This window comes from Microtus oregoni, unplaced genomic scaffold (genome assembly GCF_018167655.1).
Source record: "Microtus oregoni isolate MIOR12 unplaced genomic scaffold, Mior012 000008F_ref0000371, whole genome shotgun sequence".
Taxonomy (NCBI): domain Eukaryota; kingdom Metazoa; phylum Chordata; class Mammalia; order Rodentia; family Cricetidae; genus Microtus; species Microtus oregoni.
In genome coordinates, this window is record NW_024543067.1 from 6,935,054 (window position 1) to 6,956,456 (window position 21,403).

General features: G+C 46.9%; 1 protein-coding gene across 4 annotated transcripts in view; it reads left to right on the forward strand.

The window, feature by feature from the left end:
* The window catches only part of Palm2akap2 (PALM2 and AKAP2 fusion), a 414,772-nt gene that overhangs the window by 311,858 nt on the left and 81,511 nt on the right, over window positions 1–21,403 (forward strand). Inside the window, exon 1 of one of the 4 annotated variants that reach the window (XM_041657134.1) lies at window positions 3,841–3,948. The exons of the other annotated variants lie outside the window; for them this stretch is intronic. The gene's annotated coding sequence lies outside the window, so the exon portion shown is untranslated. Of the gene's footprint in view, window positions 1–3,840; window positions 3,949–21,403 lie in introns of those variants that run through there. 4 annotated transcript variants of the gene reach the window in all.

The window sequence follows — 21,403 nt, forward strand, 5'->3', positions numbered from 1 at the left end:
TGAGTACTCACACACACGTGTACGCTCACACACTCATGTACCTGCATCCAAACACACTTCTTACACACATACGAACTTACACACACTCATGTACCTGCATTCAAACACACTTCTTACACACATACGAACATACACACACTCCTGTACCTGCATTCAAACACACTTCTTACACACATACGAACATACACACACTCCTGTACCTGCATTCAAACACACTTCTTACACACATGCAAACGTAGCCACACACAGCCATGCACATACTACACACATGTACATACTGTGGGGACGATTGATTTATGGCTTCTTATTCATGGCTCTCCACTTACTGTTATATCCCGGCCTTTTGCAGGAATGGAGGAGTTCATTGTATTTCTTTTTTGAGAAGGGCAAGGTTTTTGTTCTTTAGAAGGGTAAGGCTTTGTCCATTTTTTGTTTTGTTTTGTTTTTTTCCTGACATGGTCTTACTCTGCGGCTCACACTGCCTCACAGAATTTATTAACATAGCCCTAAGCTGGGATTCTTGACAGTACTCCATCCTCCACTTCACAAATCTTAGTACAGTAGTGGTGGCGCACACCTTTAATCCCAGCACTCGTACTCAGGAGGCAGAGGCAGGCGGATCTCTGTGAGTTCGAGGCCAGCCTGGTCTTACCAGAGCTAGTTCCAGGACAGGCTCCAAAGCTACAGAGAAACCCTGTCTTGGAAAACCAAAAGAAAAAGAAAAAAAGAGATGGCTCAGCAGTAAAGAGTACTGGATGCTCTTCCAGATCTTCGAAGGATCTGTTGTCTTAGTCTGGGGCTCAGCACCCATATGGCCATATGGCAGCTCAGAACTGTTTGTAACTCCAGTTCCAGGGGATCCAACACCCTTCCACAGATATGCATGCAGGTAAAACACCAATGCACATTAAATAAATAAATTAATTTCAAAAACAACAAAAAACTACACACACCTGAGTGCATAAACTAACCAAAGAATCAAAAGACCAGCTCAGGATACAGAAGACCCTGTTTTTACTTTTTAAGGAAGTGTGCAAGATGGCTTTGTGGATAAAGGCGCTTGCCCCTTGCTGCCAAGCCTGATGACCTGAGTTGGATCCCTGGAATCCACATGGTATTCTCTCTCTCTCTCTCTCTCTCTCTCTCTCTCTCACACACACACACACACATACACACACTCACACACACCACCACCACCACCATCACCACCAAAAAGAAATTTAAACAGGGCTACTTCTTCAATATCAGCATACATTGAACAAGCTTTTCCCCTGGCAATGTTACCAGTGCTTTTCTGGATAATGATGCAAACTTTCAAGTTAACTTTTTTTTTTTTTTTTCTTTTTTGGTTTATTTTTGAGCCAGGGTTTCTTTGTGCTGCAGCTCTAGCTCCTAAGTGCTGGGATTAAAGGTGTCTGCCACCATGGCACAGATCAAGTTAACTTTAATAAAACATTGACATTGCTTTGGAAAAGAAATAACTCAACATTCACTCATTCCAATGGTGAAGTAGATTACATTAGTAACCTTTATACTCACTCTAATTCATGCACACATGAGTAGAGGGAAAAGAGACAGGTGCCACGGGAGGGTTTGCTGGGACTTCAGACGCCTTCCACACTAGTCTGTGGTCCATAAAGACAAATACTTGTGATATCCAAGCACATGGGACTTTCTCCTACCATAGGGATGTGTTCAGAATAGCTCCAGATGTAAGGCACCCAAATATTTTTCTTTCTTTTCCTTTTTCATTTTGGTTTGTCTGTTTTTGTTTTTCAAGACAGGATTTCTCTATTGTGTGTCCTACACGGCTTTAGGGAATGTTCTCTGTGTAGCACCTCTGGCTGTCCTGAAACTTGTTTTGTAGACCAGGCTGGCCTCAAACTTACTGAAATAAGCCTACCTCTGCCTCTGGAATGCTGGGATTAAAGGCATTCACCACCATGCCTGGCTTCTTTTATTTATTTGACAAGATCTCACATTGTAGCTCAGGTTAGCTTAGAACTTACTAGATTATAGCCCAGGCTAGCCAGGAATTCTCCAGGCTGGTGTTAAAGTGGTAGCAGTCCTTCCTCCTTTAGTCTCTAAGTGCTGAGATTCTAGGCCAGGGAGGAAGGAGGGAAGGGGAAGAAAGAGGGAAAGAAGGCAGAAGGGAGGAAGGAAAATAAATTGATGCTAACCAATAAATACTACTGAAATCCAGTCGTGTCTAAAAGCTATGAGAAACCAATGGTGAATGGCAGGTAAGGAGGCCTACAGAGAGATAAGATAAAGGACACCAAACAAACCAAAAGAAAACTAGGTACGGGAGGTGGTGGTCCATGCCTTTAATCCTAGCACTTGGGAGGCAGAGGCAGGTGGATCTCTGTGAGTTCGAGACCAGTCTGGTCTACAAGAGCTAGTTCCAGGGCAGGCTCCAAAGCTACAGAGAAAACCTGTTTCAAAAAACCAAAAAGAAGAAGAAGAAGAAGAAGAAGAAGAAGAAGAAGAAGAAGAAGAAAAAGAAGAAAACTAGGTACTAGACAATCTCTTAACTACTAAGGAAAAGAAGCCTGTTGACTGGGGACTAGGGAAGTTTTTTTGCAAGATTTACCGGGTTCTCTGTGTCTGTGTTGGGGTAAGGTTCAGGCAAGAGAGAGCCCTTCCTGGAGAAGACCTGGTTCCCAGGTCCTTAAGTGAAGGTTTCAGGGAAATCCCCCACCCCCAGCACATCTTTGTATTGGAAATCTGGGACCTCGGGAGTTTAGGGAAGTGAAATCAGGCCAGCTCTATTTGTCATTCAAACTGACTTTCAGAAGTTGAGCCTTGGGGGCCGGTGATTGTGAGTGGGGGTGGGGCGGCTGGGGAGAATTGGGAAAGCCCCGGGTCTGTTAGGGAATCAGACCTGGAAAGCTGAAAACGACTCCACTCTATGAGATTTTTTCCTCTGCAGAGAACATTCCCTAAAGCTGAGTAGGACACACCATTAGCTTGCTTTTTGAAAATGTTGTTTTCTGGGTGAAAGAAACATTGATGAGTATGTTGGTGTCCTCGCTAAGGACTTCTAGACAGGTCGGGTCTCAAAGGGTCATTAACATTATTTAAATATTCATGTAGGGGGAGGGGACGGTAGACTGAAATTTCAGACCTCTGAAATGAGGGGTGGCTGGCCACCTGCCTAAAGGAGCCCAACTCTACGTCTCAGCGGCTTCCTCCCCACCTCTGGCAATAACAGGCGCTCTTTGACACCACGAAGCTACGGACTGGTACGCGAGCACCGCAGCGTGAAGGATGGGTGAACCAGGGATTTTTCCAAAATCTCTGTCCGCTTCTCAGCCTCTGGACACCACATTGAATCCGTATTATAACCAAGATACAATTCCCAGCCAACCCCTGTGCGGTGGCTCTTACCCCCGGGCCATGGCTTTCTCCCCCTGAGGTAGGAGGTCTGCATCCAGGCTCTATGAGCGCCCAAAGGCATTCACACACTTCCACACACACTCATGCACACATATACATACAGCAACGCCCTCACAGGCGTTGCACTAACACTCTGCAGACACACAGCGTCCCGTCCCGTCCCCCTCCCCCCTTTTAAGAAACAGGTTCTCTCTCCACTTCTTTCCATCCCTTCAGTTTCTCCTGTCTTCATGTAGGCATGGATGCATGCATTCATTCACTCGTTTCTCCGGACTTGGGTTCTGTCTCCTCTACCAAGAAAAGGTGTGGGTGGATGGGGAGGAGTGGTGGAAAAGGAGGGGCGGACCACCGGCTTGGAATGGGGCGGACCCGGACGGGTGGGCGGGGCTCCCGGGTCCCAGGCCTGCCCAGAAGCTACTGCTCCCGGCAGAAGCGCTCGCCCCTGCTTGGGGCTGTGGCGCGTCTTTCCCGGGACGCTCGGAGCAGCAGGCAGCGGCCGCGCCACGTTGGAGCAAAGCCGGAGGACTGCGCCCTAAGAGATACCCAGAGGTGGGTGCCCAAGTTGAGACACGGCGGTTCGAAACTCTGGGGTTAGAGTGCCCTCCGGCATGGGGGAAGGGTGGCCAGTGAAGGACTCAGTCTGCAAGATTGTGCCTAGTGTCTGGTCAGGCTGGAAGAGTCCATGTGCTTTTGAATTGCTTAGGTTTGGGGCAGAGCCGGGCTTCGGACTGCTTTATTCAGTGTTTACAGATGCTTTAAAATTAAATAAAAAGCCCTGCCTTCCGCCAAAATATACAGGAAAAACGGTGAAATCAAATGTGACGGTGAACAAGAGCCGGGGAGGATGGAGCCACCAAAGTCAGCTAGCCAAAAGGGCGCAAGTCCTGCCTGCTCGGGTGGAGGCGCTGGCGGCATCTTTGGAAGTCCAGAGCTTTGCAGGGAAAACTGGAGCCTAGGGTAGTGTGGCCCCTGGTCAGCGGGAGCGATTTTGGTTTGGAGTTCAGTGTACTGAGGAAGCAACGGTTCTGGGCCACAGGACAGTTGGGGTTCGAGCTGAGCAGGTTTGTCTGTTCTGAGGCTCCGCCTTCAGGAGTCCAGATCTGGGGTTTCACCCGGAGTGAAGCCCAAGTGCGAGTCTCTGAGAATACTTTGAGGGAAATGCCAAGAACAGATCGCAGAGGAAAGCGCCGAGGGTAAAGTCTGTGGAGGCGGCACACCGGCAGGGATAAGAGCCCGCGAAATTCTAGAGAAAGCCAGTGGATTAGAAGGGACTGAAAGGAAGCCCGTGAGAACGGCAGTGGCGCAGGTGGCCGGATGAGAGCCGGTGGCAGGGGTCCGAGCAGCCAGTGCTGAGCCAAAGGGGCTGGGCCGGCAGCCGGCTTGCTGAGCTCCGCAGCACAGATGCAAGACACTCACTCACCAACCCTAGGGACCCATCATTCCAAGCCATATAAAAGGGGTGTTTGTGAAAGAGATGACAGTGGGTCAGACCCGGTAGTGATTTGTCCCCAAAGATTGCATACTGAGGATTTTGACAGATCAGCATCTTTCTCTGCGGAGGTTCCAAGCCCAGTGGCAATAGCCCCGCAAATTGACTACTGGCATTTGTCTTTGAAAGAGGATTTTATCTGCCTACACGTCCACACAGCTGGCATATTATATCTTTGGATCAATGAACAAGTTTTCCTTTTCCCTGGGAGCTCTTTTTGTCCCAGCACATGTTCGCAGGCGCCCGGAGGGTGAGGAGGGACACGCGCACCTGCCATCCACATCTCTGGGGACAGGTTTGTCTTTGTTCTGATGGTTCACTTAAGCATCGCCTTCGCCTCTCTGGCAGCACTTCCGTGTTAACCAATCAAATCCTCTCTTCCAGTCTGGCACCATTTCCAATTCTGACCGGCTAGATTTTATAGTATTATGGAAAGGAATCTGTTTTATCGTTTTATAACGCAGATGTGGATGTTCTGATCAACCATCTACTCTTGTTCCGTCCTCTGTTTTTGATCCTTGTCCCTTCCTTCCTTCCTTCCTTCCTCCCTCCCTCCCTCCCTCCCTCCCTCCCCCCTCCCTCCCTCCCTCCCTCTTTCTTTCTTTCTTTCTTTCTTTTTCTTTCTTTCTAAAAGAGAATCCTTTCTCTTGAATAGGGGAACCTCAAGAGCCATGTGGGCGCCCTCTCTTTCCCAGATAGCTTTACTGAGACAACAAAATTAGCTCTGAGCCTTGAGTCTCCACCTTCGCCCCGTCAGAGTGCATCATGGAGTTCTGCTTGGTTTCTTTCTGGGATGCTGAAGTGCAATTGTGAATGACTTGGCCGTACTTTGAGTTAGGACAAACATTTTGAAATCCCCATTATCTCATAGCTCTGGCATGATAGTTAGCATTGCTTGCTGCCTGCCCAGTGCGGCGTAGTGTTGTTAGAATTCATCTAACTTTCATAAGTGGTTTGTTCTGACCCGGTAGCCAGAGGATCTCCAGCCAGTAAGGTGAAGCAGGTTGTCTTAACTTACTGATCAAATGAGGGGAACATGACCCTGCTGGTTACTCTATTTCTCAAACAGTCAATATTTTATTATAGAGCTAACACACTAGCACTGTAACCAGTCTAGTTACTGTTGATGCTGTGTAGATGTTGTCCTCATAGATTCATTGGCCTCCTGTAGGGCACATAGCTCAGGCCTATAATCTCAGTATAGCAGAAACAGGAGGATTGCCAAAGAACTTTGAGTTCCAGGTCAGCCTGACCTACAGAATGAGCCCTGTCTTAAAGGAAGGAGGGCATGCCTTTAATGCCAGCATTCAGATGTTGGTCGCTCTCTATGAGTCTGAGGCCAGCCTGACCACTAGGTTACTCAGGAAGACATAGCGAGACCCTGTCTCAAAAAGAAAAGAAAAAAGTAACCAGCCACATATTTTTAAATGAAAATTAGTGGGCTCCTAAAATACCCATGGCCCAGATTTCTATCACAGTTGTTATTAGTGACCTGTGCTTACTAGGGTAATGAGAAGTTTAGATAAAGATGAAATTGAATTTGGATGGAGGTGGGGTTAAGAGATTTTTCATAGTTGAAACAGGAGCGTTGCTGGAAATTAACTCCTCAAGACCAAAGGTTTGATGTCTAATTTACACCTGTTCCGGGGCTGGTGGACCTGATGCTGCGGCTCCAGTCAGCTCCTAGGATGGCGGAAAAACATGGGAGTCACCAGTGTGCTTAGATGATTGGATAGATAATCTGTGCCAGCCACTGGTAGTTTCAGATATAGTATAATTGCTTAATGTAAGTATGAAGTTCAACGATTTTAGTGAGTTTTGATAGGAAATGATATGTTTTGCTTATACTTACAAACTCAACACCCAGAGGCAGATTTCCTATGGAACTAAGGAGGGGAGGAGAGAGCCCCACCCCTGTCTCAGATCTATTGAGTCACAGTCTCCATTTTGACAAAATTTCCAAGGATTTATATGCAGGGAAGTTCTGCTCCTTCTGATTTGGAAGTAGGCTGGGCATGAAAACTGTCCAAACTTTAGGACTGGAGATAGGAGACCGGAACCGAAAGATGAGCCTATCTTAGTGAGGGTGGGAGAGTGGATACAGACCAAGATACAGCTAAGCATCCTGCAGGGCACCAGACAGACAGCCTCCTCACCCAATCACGGACAGACAGACAGCCTCTTCACCTAATCACCAGACAGACTGCCTCACCAGTCACCGACAGACAGCCTCCTCACCCAGTCACCAGACAGACAACCTCCTCACCCCAACAGAGAATTACCCTGTTCCACCTGTCAATAATGACTCCGTTAAGAAACTTTTACCTTGGGGTTGGTTGAGAGCTTGTCACTCTTGCAGAAGACCCAAATTTGATTCTTAGCACCCATGGTGGGCAGCTCACAACTGCCTGGAACTCCAGCTCCAGAGGCTTCAAGGCCCTCTTCTGATCTCTGAGGTGCCTTCACTAGGTGTATATACCCATACACACTTATACATAATTAAAATAAAAGTAATATTTAAAATAGAGACAGAGACAGGTGGATCTCTGTGAGTTCAAAGCCAGCCTGGTCTACATAGCAAGTTTCAGGTCACCTAGAACTATAACTGTGACCCTAACTCAAAAAATGAAAGGAACAAAAAAACACAAAAAGGGTCTTAAGAGCTGAGATGTTGCTCAGTCAGTAGAGGCTTGCTTAGCATTCATGAAATCTTGAGTTGATTCCTTGCAGAATTTAGTTGTATTGCCCAGTCGGTAGAGTCTTGCCTGGCATTCATAAAACCTTGGGTTTGATTTCTTAAGAGTAGGTTGTATGGGTCTGTAATCCCAGAACTCTGGAATTGGAGGCATGAGGATCAGCTGTTTAAGGTCATCTTTGATTTCATACTGAATATGAGCCAACTTAGCTACCTAAGACTATTTAACAATTAAATAACCAGTACGCAGAAGACAGAGGCAGGTGGATCTCTGTAGTTCCGTGACAGCTGGGGCTATAGAGAGAGAGCCTGCCTCAAAACAAGTACCGGACTAAATAAAGTGTTTAAGAAAGCAAATTTGTCACTCCCTTTAAAAAATACGAAAAAAAAAAAAAAAGAGGCTGGAGAACTGGCTCCAGCAGTCAAGAGCATTGACTGCTCTTCCAGAGGACCCAGGTTCAATTCCAGAGCACCCACACGGCAACTCACAACTGTAACTTCAGTTCCAGGGAATCTGACACCCTCACACAGACAGACATGCAGGCCAAACAGGAATGCACATAAAATATAAATAAGTAAATCATTAAGAAAAAAAAAACAAAAACAAGAAAGGAACCTTAGTCTGATTGCTGATCGTCTTATGCCTGGCCAACGCATCTTAGATGCTGTAGTTTGCTCTGCCATATGCAGCTGTGATCATATTCCTGGGACTTGAGCAAGAAAGCCACGGATCAGAAACACCCGTGATGCTAATAGCACTCCTAGAGTCACAAGCTTTAGTGCACAGGAGATACTGAGTGGACTTCTAAACAAGGGACCGCGATGAGACTACTGCTGGGTGACAGCCGACCCGGTCCTGTTTGCCACCAGTCAGTACCTGCTCTGTTTCCTTATCTCACTCTTGAGACTTGCCCAGGAGTGAGTTTTCGCTTTCAGTACCCAAGCTGGTTGTGCTAGGCCAGCTGTGCCACCTGGAGGCTGGGGACAAAATGCTAGGCTGGGGAGTGGGGGCAGAAGTGGACTTGCAGCCCCAGGATCCTGGCTGCTGCTTTTCCTCTTTGGAGCATTTTGATCTCATGGGTATCACTGCCGTACTCTCCTCCTTCCCTCCCTCTCCTTAGATGCTGTGCTCCTTTCTTCTCTTCCCACCTTCTCGTTAGATGCTGTGCACCCTTTTGTCTGTCCCCTTTGCTTCCTTCTTTCCTTCTTTTGAACCTGAATCGAGACCTGGATTGAGCCAACACACTGAATGTTGGGGCCTTCCCTCCAGTGTTTTATGGTATTATATTCATTAAAGAACCACTGTTAATCTACAGGGCCTCCAGCGTGCTAGGCAAATGCTCTGCCTCTGCTTTACATCTGTAGTTGGCAATCCCAGCTGTTAGTTCTCTGGTTGCAGCTACCTTTACCTGCTTTCTTGTTTTACTCCATCCCCCCCACCCCCACCCCACGTCTCATGTCCTTCTGCCTTTACTGGTAGAGGAATCCCATCCTGCTACTTTTCAATCGGGCTTTGCAAGCAAACCAAATTTATCATGGGGTCATCCCAAGGAAAAGAAAGCCCTTGGAGAATTCTGTGCTGTTTCTTTTCCACGCTGTTCATCTCCCTTGCAAATGAGAGGCAGGGCCGTTGGCTGGAGAAGTGGTCATGGGCAGCACTCAGCTGGCTGCAGAACAGTCAGCTCCAGCATTTGGACTCAGGAGCCAGAACTCTGAGCCTCAGATCAGAGTGGAATGTGGCTTCTCAAGGCAGGGAGGCCTGTGGTTTTCCAGATGATCTGCTCTAAGTGAAGAAAGCCAGGAGTCATTCTGGTAGACCATGGACCATGAGAGGATGCTGTGCAGGATGCTAGATCATCAAAGGAAAGGTTTGCCTCCTCCAACTGAGTCTTAGCAATTGTCTTAAGAAAATAATTTGGGCCAGGTGGTGGCGGCGCACACCTTTAATTCCATAGGTCTGTGGTTGAGTACACACGGAGTATAGGCAAGGCATCCAGCACCCCAAGAATGACTTTATTGAGCACTGGGGGCTGAGAATGTAGATTAGTTCACTAACAGTGTGTAACTAGCATCCACAAAGCCCTGGGTTCAGTCTCCAACATTACATAAAACAGGTGTGGGTACCAATAATTCTAGCATATGCGATTATAGACAAGAGACTCTGAAATTCAAGACCATCTTTGGTTTCACAGTGAGTTCAAAGCCAGCCTATGCTATAAGAGATCTTGGTTCAGAAAACAACAAGAAGAAAATTAAGCTCCAAATTATTTTCTTTTTTGGTTTTTTGAGACAGGGTTTCTCTGGCTTTGGAGCCTGTCCCGGAACTAGCACTTGTAGACCAGGCTGGCCTTGAACCCACAGAGTTCAAGGCCTGTCTCTGCCTCCTGAGTGCTGGGATTAAAGGTATGCACCACCACACCTGGCACCCTTCCTGGATTTTCCTGTGGTTTCCAGTGCCTATTCTATTAGTTTACTATGGTTACCTATACCCAGTCTCTGTGTCGGGAGTGTCTCTTCATAAGAAAAGCAGTCATAGTGAACAAGGGTGCATCCTGAAGACCTCATCACCTCAAAGTGTGAACTCCTCACATTTGGATTTCAACAGAAGATTTGAGGGTGAGAGAAGATGTATAATCCAGCCCATAATAGCTGTGTGCATTGCTCTGTGTCCTGTGTGGTCAAGTTTGAGGCTCTGGGAACCCTGGGTAAGTGTGGGAACCTGGAGCAGAGAGAGTCCCTGAAGTCTGTTCACATTCTTAGGAGCTTCTAAAGAATTGTTCAAAACACCCGTGGGTGAAGGCAGCCAGGGCTCTTTCTAGAACACCTGGTTTCGTCGTGTTGATGGCTTTACTCTTTAGTTTAACAAAAGACATGTGCCACCACATCCAGAAGTAAGCAGTGAGACCACAGCTGCCCACCAAAGGAGTGAGGATGAGAAAATCAAAGAAGATGAGAAAGTGTTTGTTGTGGTTTGAACAAGGGCTCATGAAAAAGTGATGTGTGAAACCTAGAAAAGAAGAGCCAGCTGGACTCCCTGGGATGGTGACACACCTGTCCTCCCTGGAGGTGGGACAGCACAGTCAGCCAGACATACTCAAGAGTGGGGTTGCTCAGAGTGTTTGTGGGTCCAAATGCTCCCTCCATTCAGTTAGCGAATACCCAGTGAGGCCGGAGACTTGGTGGCTAAAGAGGACTGAGTTCTGTTCCTAGTGTGCGTCTTGGGCAGCTCACCATTGCCTGAAATTCCAGCTCCAGGGGGATCCAGTCTCCGGCCTCCACATCAGAGCTGTGTGTTTGGCTGCTGGATGGGTAAGAGGATATGAGTTGAATTCTGTGTGGGGACTGGGACAGCACCCCCATTCCCACACTTCTGGGGAGCCCACCACAGTCTTGAAGATATTTTCTTAGTCTTTGATGTTTCCTGAGCTGGAAACGGAGTGTCCTGAGACTGACGCATGAGTTTGTCCCTGTTAGAAAGCTTTTGGTGTCACGTCAGCAGAATGACTTTCTGTTAGAGAGCCAGTTTTCTGGTATCCATGACAGCAGTGCGGCTTTTGCCTGAAAGCCTATGAATGCATGGTTCAGAAAAGCATTTTCCTCTCTCTCTCTCTCTCTCTCTCTCTCTCTCTCTCTCTCTGTCTCTCTCTCTCTCCCTCCCTCCCTCCCTCCCCCTCTCTTTCTCTCTCTGTTTCTGTCTCTCTCTCTCTGTCTCTCCCTCCCTCCCTCCCTCCCTCCCCCTCTCTTTCTCTCTCTGTCTCTCTCTCTGTCTCTGTCTCTCTCTCTCTCTCTCTCTCTCTCTCTCTCAGTATTTTGAGATACCTTCTCAGTCCGGGCTGGTCTTGGGTTAATCCTCCTGCTTCCACCTCCCAAGTGCTGGGGTTGTAGGTGTGTGCCACCACACCCAAGCTCTTTTACTCCTTTTAAAACTGAATACATGTGCTTTGTAATTCCAAGACAAAAAAAAATATAATGAAGTAATATAATAGTTCACGATATGTACTAGCCAACTTTTAAAATCCACTCATCCTTCCATGACCACGTGGGTTTATCTTGTTGCTCTTGCTTTGGAGAAGCCTGTTCCATTCCTAAGGTCCCCAGGAGACCGGAAGAATTCTCCTTCTCCATTCCCACCCTGAAGGCGTTTAACCTTCAAGAAAGATGCAAATTGAAAGGTGTGTGAAGCGAGCTGCCTACTCAAGGGCTCGCAGAAGGAGCAGTGCAGGTTGACTAGGTGGCCTTGTGGGCCTCTGTGGCAGGTGAAGGGTTGTTCCTGAGAGTAGAGAGTTGAACGAACAGAGCCGACTTCACATCCTGGCTTTGTCATTCTCTTTGTCAGCTCAAGCACACTAATAAGCCTTGGTGAGTAAGCTCAGTGTCCTCACCAGCTTGGAGAATGGTACTTAGCTCACAGCTAGGAGTAAACGGGCACAGAGTTTAATAGACGACCCGATATGCAGTAAGTCCTGAGAATCAGAAGGAAGAGAACGGAATACTGTCTACAGAACATCAGTCTGGCTGTCTTTTTGTGAACATCTCTATTCTCTGCCATCTTTCTTCATTCCTTTTTTTTCTCTTCTTCTTCTTCTTCTTCTTCTTCTTCTTCTTCTCCTCCTCCTCCTCCTCCTCCTCCTCCTCCTCCTCCTCCTCCCCTCCTCCTCCTCCTCCTTCTCCCCTCCTCCTCCTCCTCCTCCTCCTCCTCCTCCTCCTTCTTCTTCTTCCTTGAGGCTGGGTCTCTCTACATAGTCCTGGAATTCACACTGCAGACCAGGCTGACCTCAGACTCATAGAGATCCATCTGCCTCTGCCTCCTTAGTGCCGGCGTTAAAAGTGTGTGCCACTACACCCAGTTTTTGCTGCCAGTTTTCAAGTGTTCTTGGTCTCTATCCCTCTGTGTCGGTGGTTTCAGTTCAGCATCCTGTTTGTGAGCCTCATTATCATGTATAGAGACAAGATAATAACTGGTTTACCAGATAGCGATAATGAAAGCACGCAGAGCCTGACTTTCTTATCATTGGGAAGGTAGAGGAGGAGGAAGGAAAACGACCATTTCTCAGTGTGTTAGCTCAGTGCTTCTAACTGAAGAGTTAGCTCCAGGCAGAGCGGGGAGAGCCGATGCCAGGGCCCAGTCTCCTTGGAGTGACAGTTCAGGGCAGTTCTCTCAGTTAAAGCTTCATATGTGGATTATTTTAATCCCAGATAACAAGATAGTCTCATTGTTTTAGTAATAATAACACTGGTAGTCATTTTAGTATGGGATTAAAATTGGCAACACACATGCTCCGCCCCTAAACTAAACATCCTTAACAGCTACACCCTCCATCACAAGAAAGGCTTTGGGCTGGCGAGATGGCTCAGCGGTTAAGAGCATTGCCTGCTCTTCCGAAGGTCCTGAGTTCAATTCCCAGCAACCACATGGTGGCTCACAACCATCTGTAATGAGGTCTGGTGCCCTCTTCTGGCCTGCAGGCATACACTCAGACAGAATACTATATACATAATAAATAAATAAATATTTAAAAAATTAAATAACAACTACAGCTAAAGGAAAATGAGCAGAATTGAATGAAATATTTTTCTATTGAAGAGCTCCCCAGGGTATTCTAGACTGTGTATTTGGGGTATAGCATCCTCTAGAGCAGTGGTTCTCAGCCTTGCTGATGCTGTGACCCTGAATACGGTTCTTCACATTGCAGGGACCCCAATCATAAAGTTACTTCCGTTGTCACTTTATAACTGTAATTTTGCTACTGTTACGAATTGTAATGTAAATATTTTTTGGAGATAGAGGTTTTACAAAAGGGTCACGACCCACAGGTTGAGAACTGCTGCTCTAGAACATTCCTTACTCTATTCCTGTTTGTCTGTTGGGTGGGTGTTTCCCACTTCAAGGCAATGAAGTCCCTTATCAGTACAGAGGAGGAACAGCCCAAATGAGAGACTTTAAAAGGCTTCCTAAACAATCCTCTTTAAAAAGGCACCTGAGATGGGAGGGTGTGAACAAGGAATTCCTCCTCCACCCTGACAGAGGCCAAGCTGTTAGCTGCTCTCGTGGGAGGGAAGAAGAACGCTAGTCTAGTCTCAGCTTCACCCGGGGTGTCACTTCGTGGGTCCCAGGGGTCGTACTTGGTTCAGCAGGCTTGGTGACAAGTGCCATTACTGACAGAGCCATCTTGTCAATGTCTTCGTCCACATTTTTGATAGAGCAGAACCTTTCTTCTTCTTTTTTTTTTTTTTTTTTGTTATTTTTTCGAGACAGGGTTTTCTCTGTAGCTTTGGAGCCTGTCCTGGAAGTAGCTGTCATAGACCAGGCTGGCCTCGAACTCACAGAGATCCACCTGCCTCTGCCTCCCGAGTGCTGGGATTGGAGCAGAGCCTTTCTTTAGCTGTCTTCCTATTCACTCCATGATTAGATGGTGACACAGCCTTTTCACTGGCTGTTTCACTCTGTTGCTGAGATATGGATGAACTGTGGAGGAAAAGATGGTCTCCTAGGGGCCACCTGATTGCAGAACCTTGCAGACAAAAATAATATGCTAGAGATAAGGCTGCCACCGATTAAGTCCTGATATGGGCTCACATGCTTCAGTTTCCATGTGGTCTAGTTTATCAGGAGGGAGGCAAGCATGACTTAGAGGGCTTATGACCGTTTTCCTTTGGATAAGTCATAATCAAGTGATTATTTATAGTTTTTTATTGTCATTTGAGTAGATCAAGAATTTATTGCCCTGAGTCATTGTGCGTGGCTGCTAGCTAAATAACCCTGCACCTGGAGAGGAAGGGGTTGGCAGCATCCCTGCCCAGTGGGGATCCTGGCACACTGCACAGAGGGAAGCAAGTGCTGGTGGCTCATAGCAGAGTGATGGACAGCCCAGCATGGAGCCAATTGTGGGAACCCTGTCATTCACCTCAGCAGGGCCAGCTCCCTGAAAGGGGCTGAATTGATGGTGACCTTGGCCAGAGCTGCCAGCAGAGACTCACACCAGTGGTCCCAGCTCCTGAAGTGTAGACAGGGGAGGCTAAGGAGTTTAAGGCTAGCCTTGCTACGTAGGGAATTCAAGACCAGTCTGAAGGGTGAGCTATCCTGTCTCAAAAAAGCAAGAAGAAAGAAAGAAAAAAAGAAAGAAAGAAAGGAAAGAAAGAAAGAAAGAAAGAAAGATGTAAGTGGTTCAAGGTCACATACGCTCCATCAAAATTGCAGAAGGATCCAGACCCTCAAAGTCAGGAGAGTCTTCCCATCCTAGACTTCACTACCCAGTAGGCAGCAGCTGTTTGGACAGTCCTCAAGGAACAAGGACAAATTTTTGAATAATTGTCATTAAAATTTTAGAAAATGTAAAGAAAGTTCTTATCAATTTTTTTGTCGAATCCGTTCATTTTTTGCAGATAAGAAGACTAAGACAGCACAACTGGGTCACTGTGATAAGCTGGGTGGGGGTGGCAAACAGCTCTCTCTCTCTCTCTCTCTCTCTCTCTCTCAATCTCTCCCTCCCTCCCTCCCTCCCTCTCTCTCAGAGTCAGGGGACAATTTACAAGAGTCAGTTCTTTCCACCATGTGGGTCTCAGGGGTTGAACTTAGGTCATCAGGCTTGGCAGTACATGGAAGTACCTTTACCTAAGAACCATCTCACCTCCCTTCATTATTATTATTATTATTATTATTATTATTATTTTAAATAAGGTCTCTTTGAGTCCTAGACTGGCCTTGAACTTGTTGTGACCTCGAATTTCTGGTCCTTCTGGTTCCATCCTCCCAGTGCTGGGACTTCATTCAGCTCTGTGCCACCTGCCTGACTCTGGCTCAGCCTTTTGTTTGTTGTATTTTGAAAGGAGAAGAGGGAAGCAAACCTTAGGTAAAACCTCACCCACTCTACTTCATGTAGCAAGTGAAGACACCCACCTCGCCATGTACATTTTCGAGATCTTTCTTGTTTCAGGAAAACCAAAGGTGTATGCCGTCTGTTTTACTTGCCTGCATAATTTTAGCACTAGGCATCTTATTGGTATTGAAATCTAGACAAAGGCAGGAAATTGAAGAAATGGAAAAATTGAGAGAATGGATTCCTCTGCCTCTGTGTGGTAGGGCCGGGGTTATAATGTTATAACCTGGACAGGGCGGGGCATAGCATTCAGACTCTGTCCCTGTTAGCTTTGCTGTCCTGAAGATCATGACCCAGTATCACCAAGGGAAGTCAAGGGAAGACCTACAGGCAGGAGCTGATGTATGGGGGAGAGCTGCTTACTGGCTGGCCCCTCACGGCTTGCTCAGCCTGCTTTCTTACAGAACCTGGGACCACCAGCCCAAGGATGGTCCTTCCACAGTAGGCTGAGTCCTCTCCCAGTAATCATTCGCCAAGAAAATTCCCCAACAGACTAGCCTACGGGCCAATCTGATGGAGGCATTTCCTCATCTCTTCCCTCTTCCTAGGTGGCTCTAGCATGTAACGAGTTGACCAAAAAACTGACCAGCACAGATTGCCATATTAAGAAACACGACTTAGGGGCTGGAGAGATGGCTCAGAGGTTAAGAGCATTGCCTGCTCTTCCAAAGGTCCTGAGTTCAATTCCCAGCAACCACATGGTGGCTCACAACCATCTGTAATGGGGTCTGGTCCCCTCTTCTGGCCTGCAGGCATACACACAGACAGAACATTGTATACATAATAAATAAATAAAAAAAAACACGACTTAGTGTACACAGATTGCAGTGTTTCTCACCAGTCTCCTTCAGTGAGTTTCTCAGAGACCTAGAGGATGTTGTAGCGTCCAGCAAGGACAAGGAAACCGATTCTTTCCCCTCCAACCTTGTGTTTGACCCCTCCTGGCTCCCTTCCCTATCCGTCCTCTTTTTTCCCTTTCTGCTCTGCCAGGGCAGGACTCCACAGCACCCTTTCAAGATCTGGCATTTACATTATGCTCTAGGAATTTACCAAGTCAACTCTTGCTTCTTGTAAACAGCATCTCATAGCCAGGCTGGCACCGAAGAGAAACAATGGGAAGGTCTCCATGGGCTGGCTGACAGCATCAAAGAGGGGCTCACTGCAACAACACACCTCTTGCCTTGTGTGATGATTGCGCGCGCGCACACACACACACACACACACACACACACTGCATCCCAGCCTAGGAACATAGATACATCCTCTCCGAAGGTGGGCTTACTCCCGACCATGCAGAAAGTAAGCAGAACCCAGGGACCAAATCACTGATCTCAGAGGTCTCTGGCAGAGGACCGCTATTAAATTTAGATCTTTCTAGAATCAAGTGGTAATAGAGTTAGCCGATGGTATCATTTGTGGAAAAGGAAAAGAAGCTGAAGATGGAACTAAGAGGAATAGCTTGTCTTTTCTTCTGGCATCTTGAAGAGTAAGGCTTTGTTGGAAGGACGGAGCTAGAGGGGACCTTGGATCGAGTGGGATTTGGAGCTGATCCTAGGATGAGACTGTCCTGCTTAGGGGTAAAAATGCTCCATCAGTGTGTGAGCTACTTGGAGGCACAATCTGTCCCTGTGAGTGAAGGCCTTCCAATAGAACCAAGCTTCAAATAAATGCCAGATAGCTCCGTTCTCCAACTGCCCTCGGGGTTCATTAATTCCGCTTCCCTGTGACCTCTGCTTACCTCCCAGTTATCAACCCCCCAAGCTGGCTCTCCTCCTAAATTCTGCATTAGGCTTCCTCAATCTAATGTGGTACCTCAGATGACCTTTCCTTCCTTCCTGGCTTAACTCTGCAACGCCAACTCCATTTTGATTCTCTGAGGTGAATCTCTACTAGAAAATAGAAATCAATGGTGTGGACTCAAAAGAAAGAGACACTACTCTCATTTCTAGACGTTTCCCCCAGCATCTAGACCCACTGTAGAGTGTTTCCTAAGGCGAGGTCTCTACTCTTGGGCTTGCCAGGTACAAGAAAGGAAAATTACAATCAGCTCTGTCTTGCTCTTATGATGACCTCATCATGCATTCCAAAGCACAGGGAGGCTTCAGCACTCGGCCCCGAGGCCTCTATCTGTGAGTCCGTCTGAACCCATGGTGCTTGGAGCGCCAGTGTGTCCGTGCGTCATCGCTGGCTCTGTCTCCTGTGAAATGCAGACTTCAGGAAAGGAATGCTTCAGTAAAGAAGACAGCAGACTGCTCTCCCATGGGGAAGTCCTCCGAACTGAGACCTATGCACTGTAACTCCTGGCCTGATGATATGACTGACATATGGGCCTATGACACTTTTTAGATCGCTTTGTAGGTATCCAATTGCCGGGTAGGGTGAACCTAGCTTGTTTGCTTGTTTTTTTTAAAAAAATTTATTTATTTTTGTTTAACGTATATTGATATTTTGCCATGGTGTCAAGTCCCCTGGAACTGGAATTATAGACAGTTGTGAGCTGCAATATGAGCGATAGGAGTTGAATCTGGCTCTTCTGGAAGAGCAGGTAATTCCCGTAACCACTGAGCCATCTTGCCAAACTTATTTTTTTATTTTTGAGTGCATGTGTGTGTGTGTGCGCGCATACACACACACACACACACACACACGAATACATTGTACTCAAAAGTCAAAAGAATCTTCTGGAACTGGAGTTACAGTTATGAACTTCCCAGCGTAGGCGCTAGGAAATAAACTTGGGTTCTCTGGAAGACCAATAAGTGTTCTTACCTGTTGAGTTATCTTTCCAACCCCACTTGTAAGATTTTCTGTATTTTATATTATATTATCTTGAACTTGGGGGTTCTCAATGAAATAGCTGGTCTGTGATGTTCAAAAGTTGTGAGCAGTAATTGAAAATCAATGTGGTGTTCCAGATTGGAAGAGGTTAATGATATGACACCTAAACGGAACTCTGGACCCTGAATTGGACCATCTTGTGTGGGGTCTGGGATTCAAGAACTAGAATCTGATGAAGGTTGAGGCTGGCTTTGTTTTTTAGGAAAATTCACGGAGTCAAAACAATGGACTCGACAGTGGACTCAGAAAAATATTATATACATGCCATATATTGATTCTAATTTTAAAATCAATCTATTGAGAGGGTCTCATATATGCCAGGCTGACTACTGTGTAGCCAAGGATGACTTTGAATTTATGATCCTCCTGCCTCCGCTTCCTTAGTGCTGGGATGGAACTCCAGGTGTGTATGATCACCCCACCTTGGTTTATGAGTCCCTGGGGATCGAACCCAGGCCTTCATTTCACGCTAGGTAAAGACACAGTCAGTTGAGCTACACCCCGGTAATGTTCTCAGTTTTCGAATTGTAAATAGGTAAAGAAAAAAATATTATTATAAGAAATACAACATTCTCCTGAGAACCCCAAAGCTACGCTGTCAGTGGATCATCTTGGGAAGTCACTGGCAGAAGGTTTGGGGGTCAGCCCTGTCACACACCCATCCAGCCCTGCTCTTCTGTGTTGTAAAATGAACAATGTGATACTACTACCGCAAACAGAATTCAGTGCGCTCATATTAGATGTCTTCTCTGCACATTCCACGGGTGTGAAGCATCAGGCTGGAACCTAGAAGTGTCTGCAGCCTGACTCAGATGTTTATGTGAGCCATTCCTTCGTGACTATGAAAACACCACTTGCCCATTATCCAAGGGAGATTAAAAAAGAAACGGTAAAAATGCTAGGCATGGTATCATAGGCCTGCAGTCTAGGACTCGAGGCGCCGAGACAGGAGGATCCTAAGTCTGAAGTCAGCCTAGGCTGTAGAGTAAAACTCGGTGTTCTAAACAAAGTAAAAGTAACAGCAACAAAAACAGTGCAAAAATAATGAAAAGAAAATCCAGTCTCTGCCAGTTGTTGGCACTGCAGGCTCTAGACTTAAAGATGGCTCCCTTTCTTAAGCTGCTGTTTGTCGTGCTGGGTATGGGCTCTTTTTAAAAATGACAGCCGTGTGTTTGTTTATTTAGTTTGGGCGTGTGTATGTGTGTGTTCTTTTTTTTAATTAATTAATTTATTATGTATACAGTGTTCTGTCTGCATGCCAGAAGAGGGAACCAGATCGAATTACAGATGGTTTTGAGCCACCATATGGTTGCTGGGAATTGAACTCAGGACCTCCGGAAGAGCAGCCAGTGCTCTTAACCTCTGAGCCCTCTCTCTAGCCCCCTGTGTGTGTTCTTTAAGTGACTACATAATATTCCACTGGATTTTAGTTAGATAGTTTATGCTGGGGTAATCTAGTAGCTTGCTTTTTAAGTTTTTACTGTGGGGTGTACATGTGTAGGAGGTCGGGGGCCTGAATATGTGCACCTGCATATCCAGTGCCTGAGGAGGACAAAAGAGAACGCTGGATCCCCTGAAACTGTCATAGATAGTTGTGAGTTAGCACGTGTGTGTTGGGAATTGAACTCTGGTCCTCGGTAAGAACGGCTAGGCCTCGTAACCACTGTGCCATCTCTCCAGCCCCTTAATTTTATTCCTAATTATATGTGTGGGTCTAAATCATCTGGGGGTATGTGCAATGGGTTCACGGTCCTGAAGGAAACGGGGGAATCAAGGTCCCTGGAGCTGGAGTGTAAGGGTGCTCTTAGCCACTGAGCCCTCTCTCCAGACCCCAAAGATTTATTTATTTATTTATCTATCTATTTATTTATTTGGATTTTCGAGACAGGGTTTCTCCGTACCTTTTGGTTCCTGCCCTGGAACTAGCTCTTCTAGACCAGGCTGGCCTCAAACTCACAGAGATCTGCCTGCCTCTGCCTCCCAAGTGCTGGGATTAAAGGTGTGCACCACCACCGCCCTGCTTAAAGTTTGTTTTATTGAGAAAGAATTTTGTTACCTATCCCAAACTAACCTCAACTCACAGCAATCCTCCTGCCTCAGCCTCTTAACTGTTGGAATTAGAAGTGTGTGCCATCATGCCTGTTTCAAGCCACACTTTGTGGGCTATTTATTCATGTGAATTGATCCTAGCATCTCTTGAGGTTGTTGTTGATTCTGGGCTCTTTTTCACCTCCCTACACAGACTTTCATTGTAGTTTATGGGCCATTCATAACCTGTAGTATATGTGTAAGGGAGGCTGTTGTCCCACAGATACCACCTCAGTATCGATCTCAGGCTCAGCATCTGTCTTGGGATAGTTCCGGTCATCCTTTTCAGAGTTGGGCAGAGTTGGCAGCTGCCATACAACAGGTGAGAATTTGGAGACTCGGGACAGTCTTGAGTTTGAGACTCAGCTTAACTTATCTTTCACTGCTGTGTGACAGTGGGTAAAGCCCTTGACTTCTCAGAGCCTTCATTCCTTTATCTGTGAAAGGGGTTCACCATTGACAACCCTGTAAGGGAGTAGGTGTGCAGATAGGATGAAGGGACACACACAGAAAGCAGCTGGTGCTTGGTTGGCACTTGGAGATCGAACACTCTGTGGCTTCTGAGCTGTCCGCACCGGCCCGCCCCATCTCCTCCCTGCCCTCCCCTGCCCCGCCCCAGACTGTGTTTTCACAGGCTACTTCCCTCTCTACTGTGGAAGGCGGGTCACATGGATATCAATACTCTCCCTTAACAAGTCAGTAGCCCCAAAGAGGCCAAGAGCAACCTGCCGACCTTGCGCTGTCTGTCACATGACTGGGGAGGCTGGACAGAAGCTTCTGGTCTCTGACACTTGGGGTGGGGCTCTTCCTTTTTTGATACTGGCTTCCTGTTTCATAAACTCCTGGTGCCGAGTCCAAAGCTCCTTGGATCAGTGTTGAGCCAGCCCTGCCCGGTTCTCCTCCAGTCGAGGCTGGATTCAGGCAGATTTCGGGTTGGCCGTCTGCAGAGGGCCAGTTTGTGCGTATTTTGGGTTCTGTGGGCAGTGCGGTGTCTGGAGACACTTGTGCTTTGCCGTT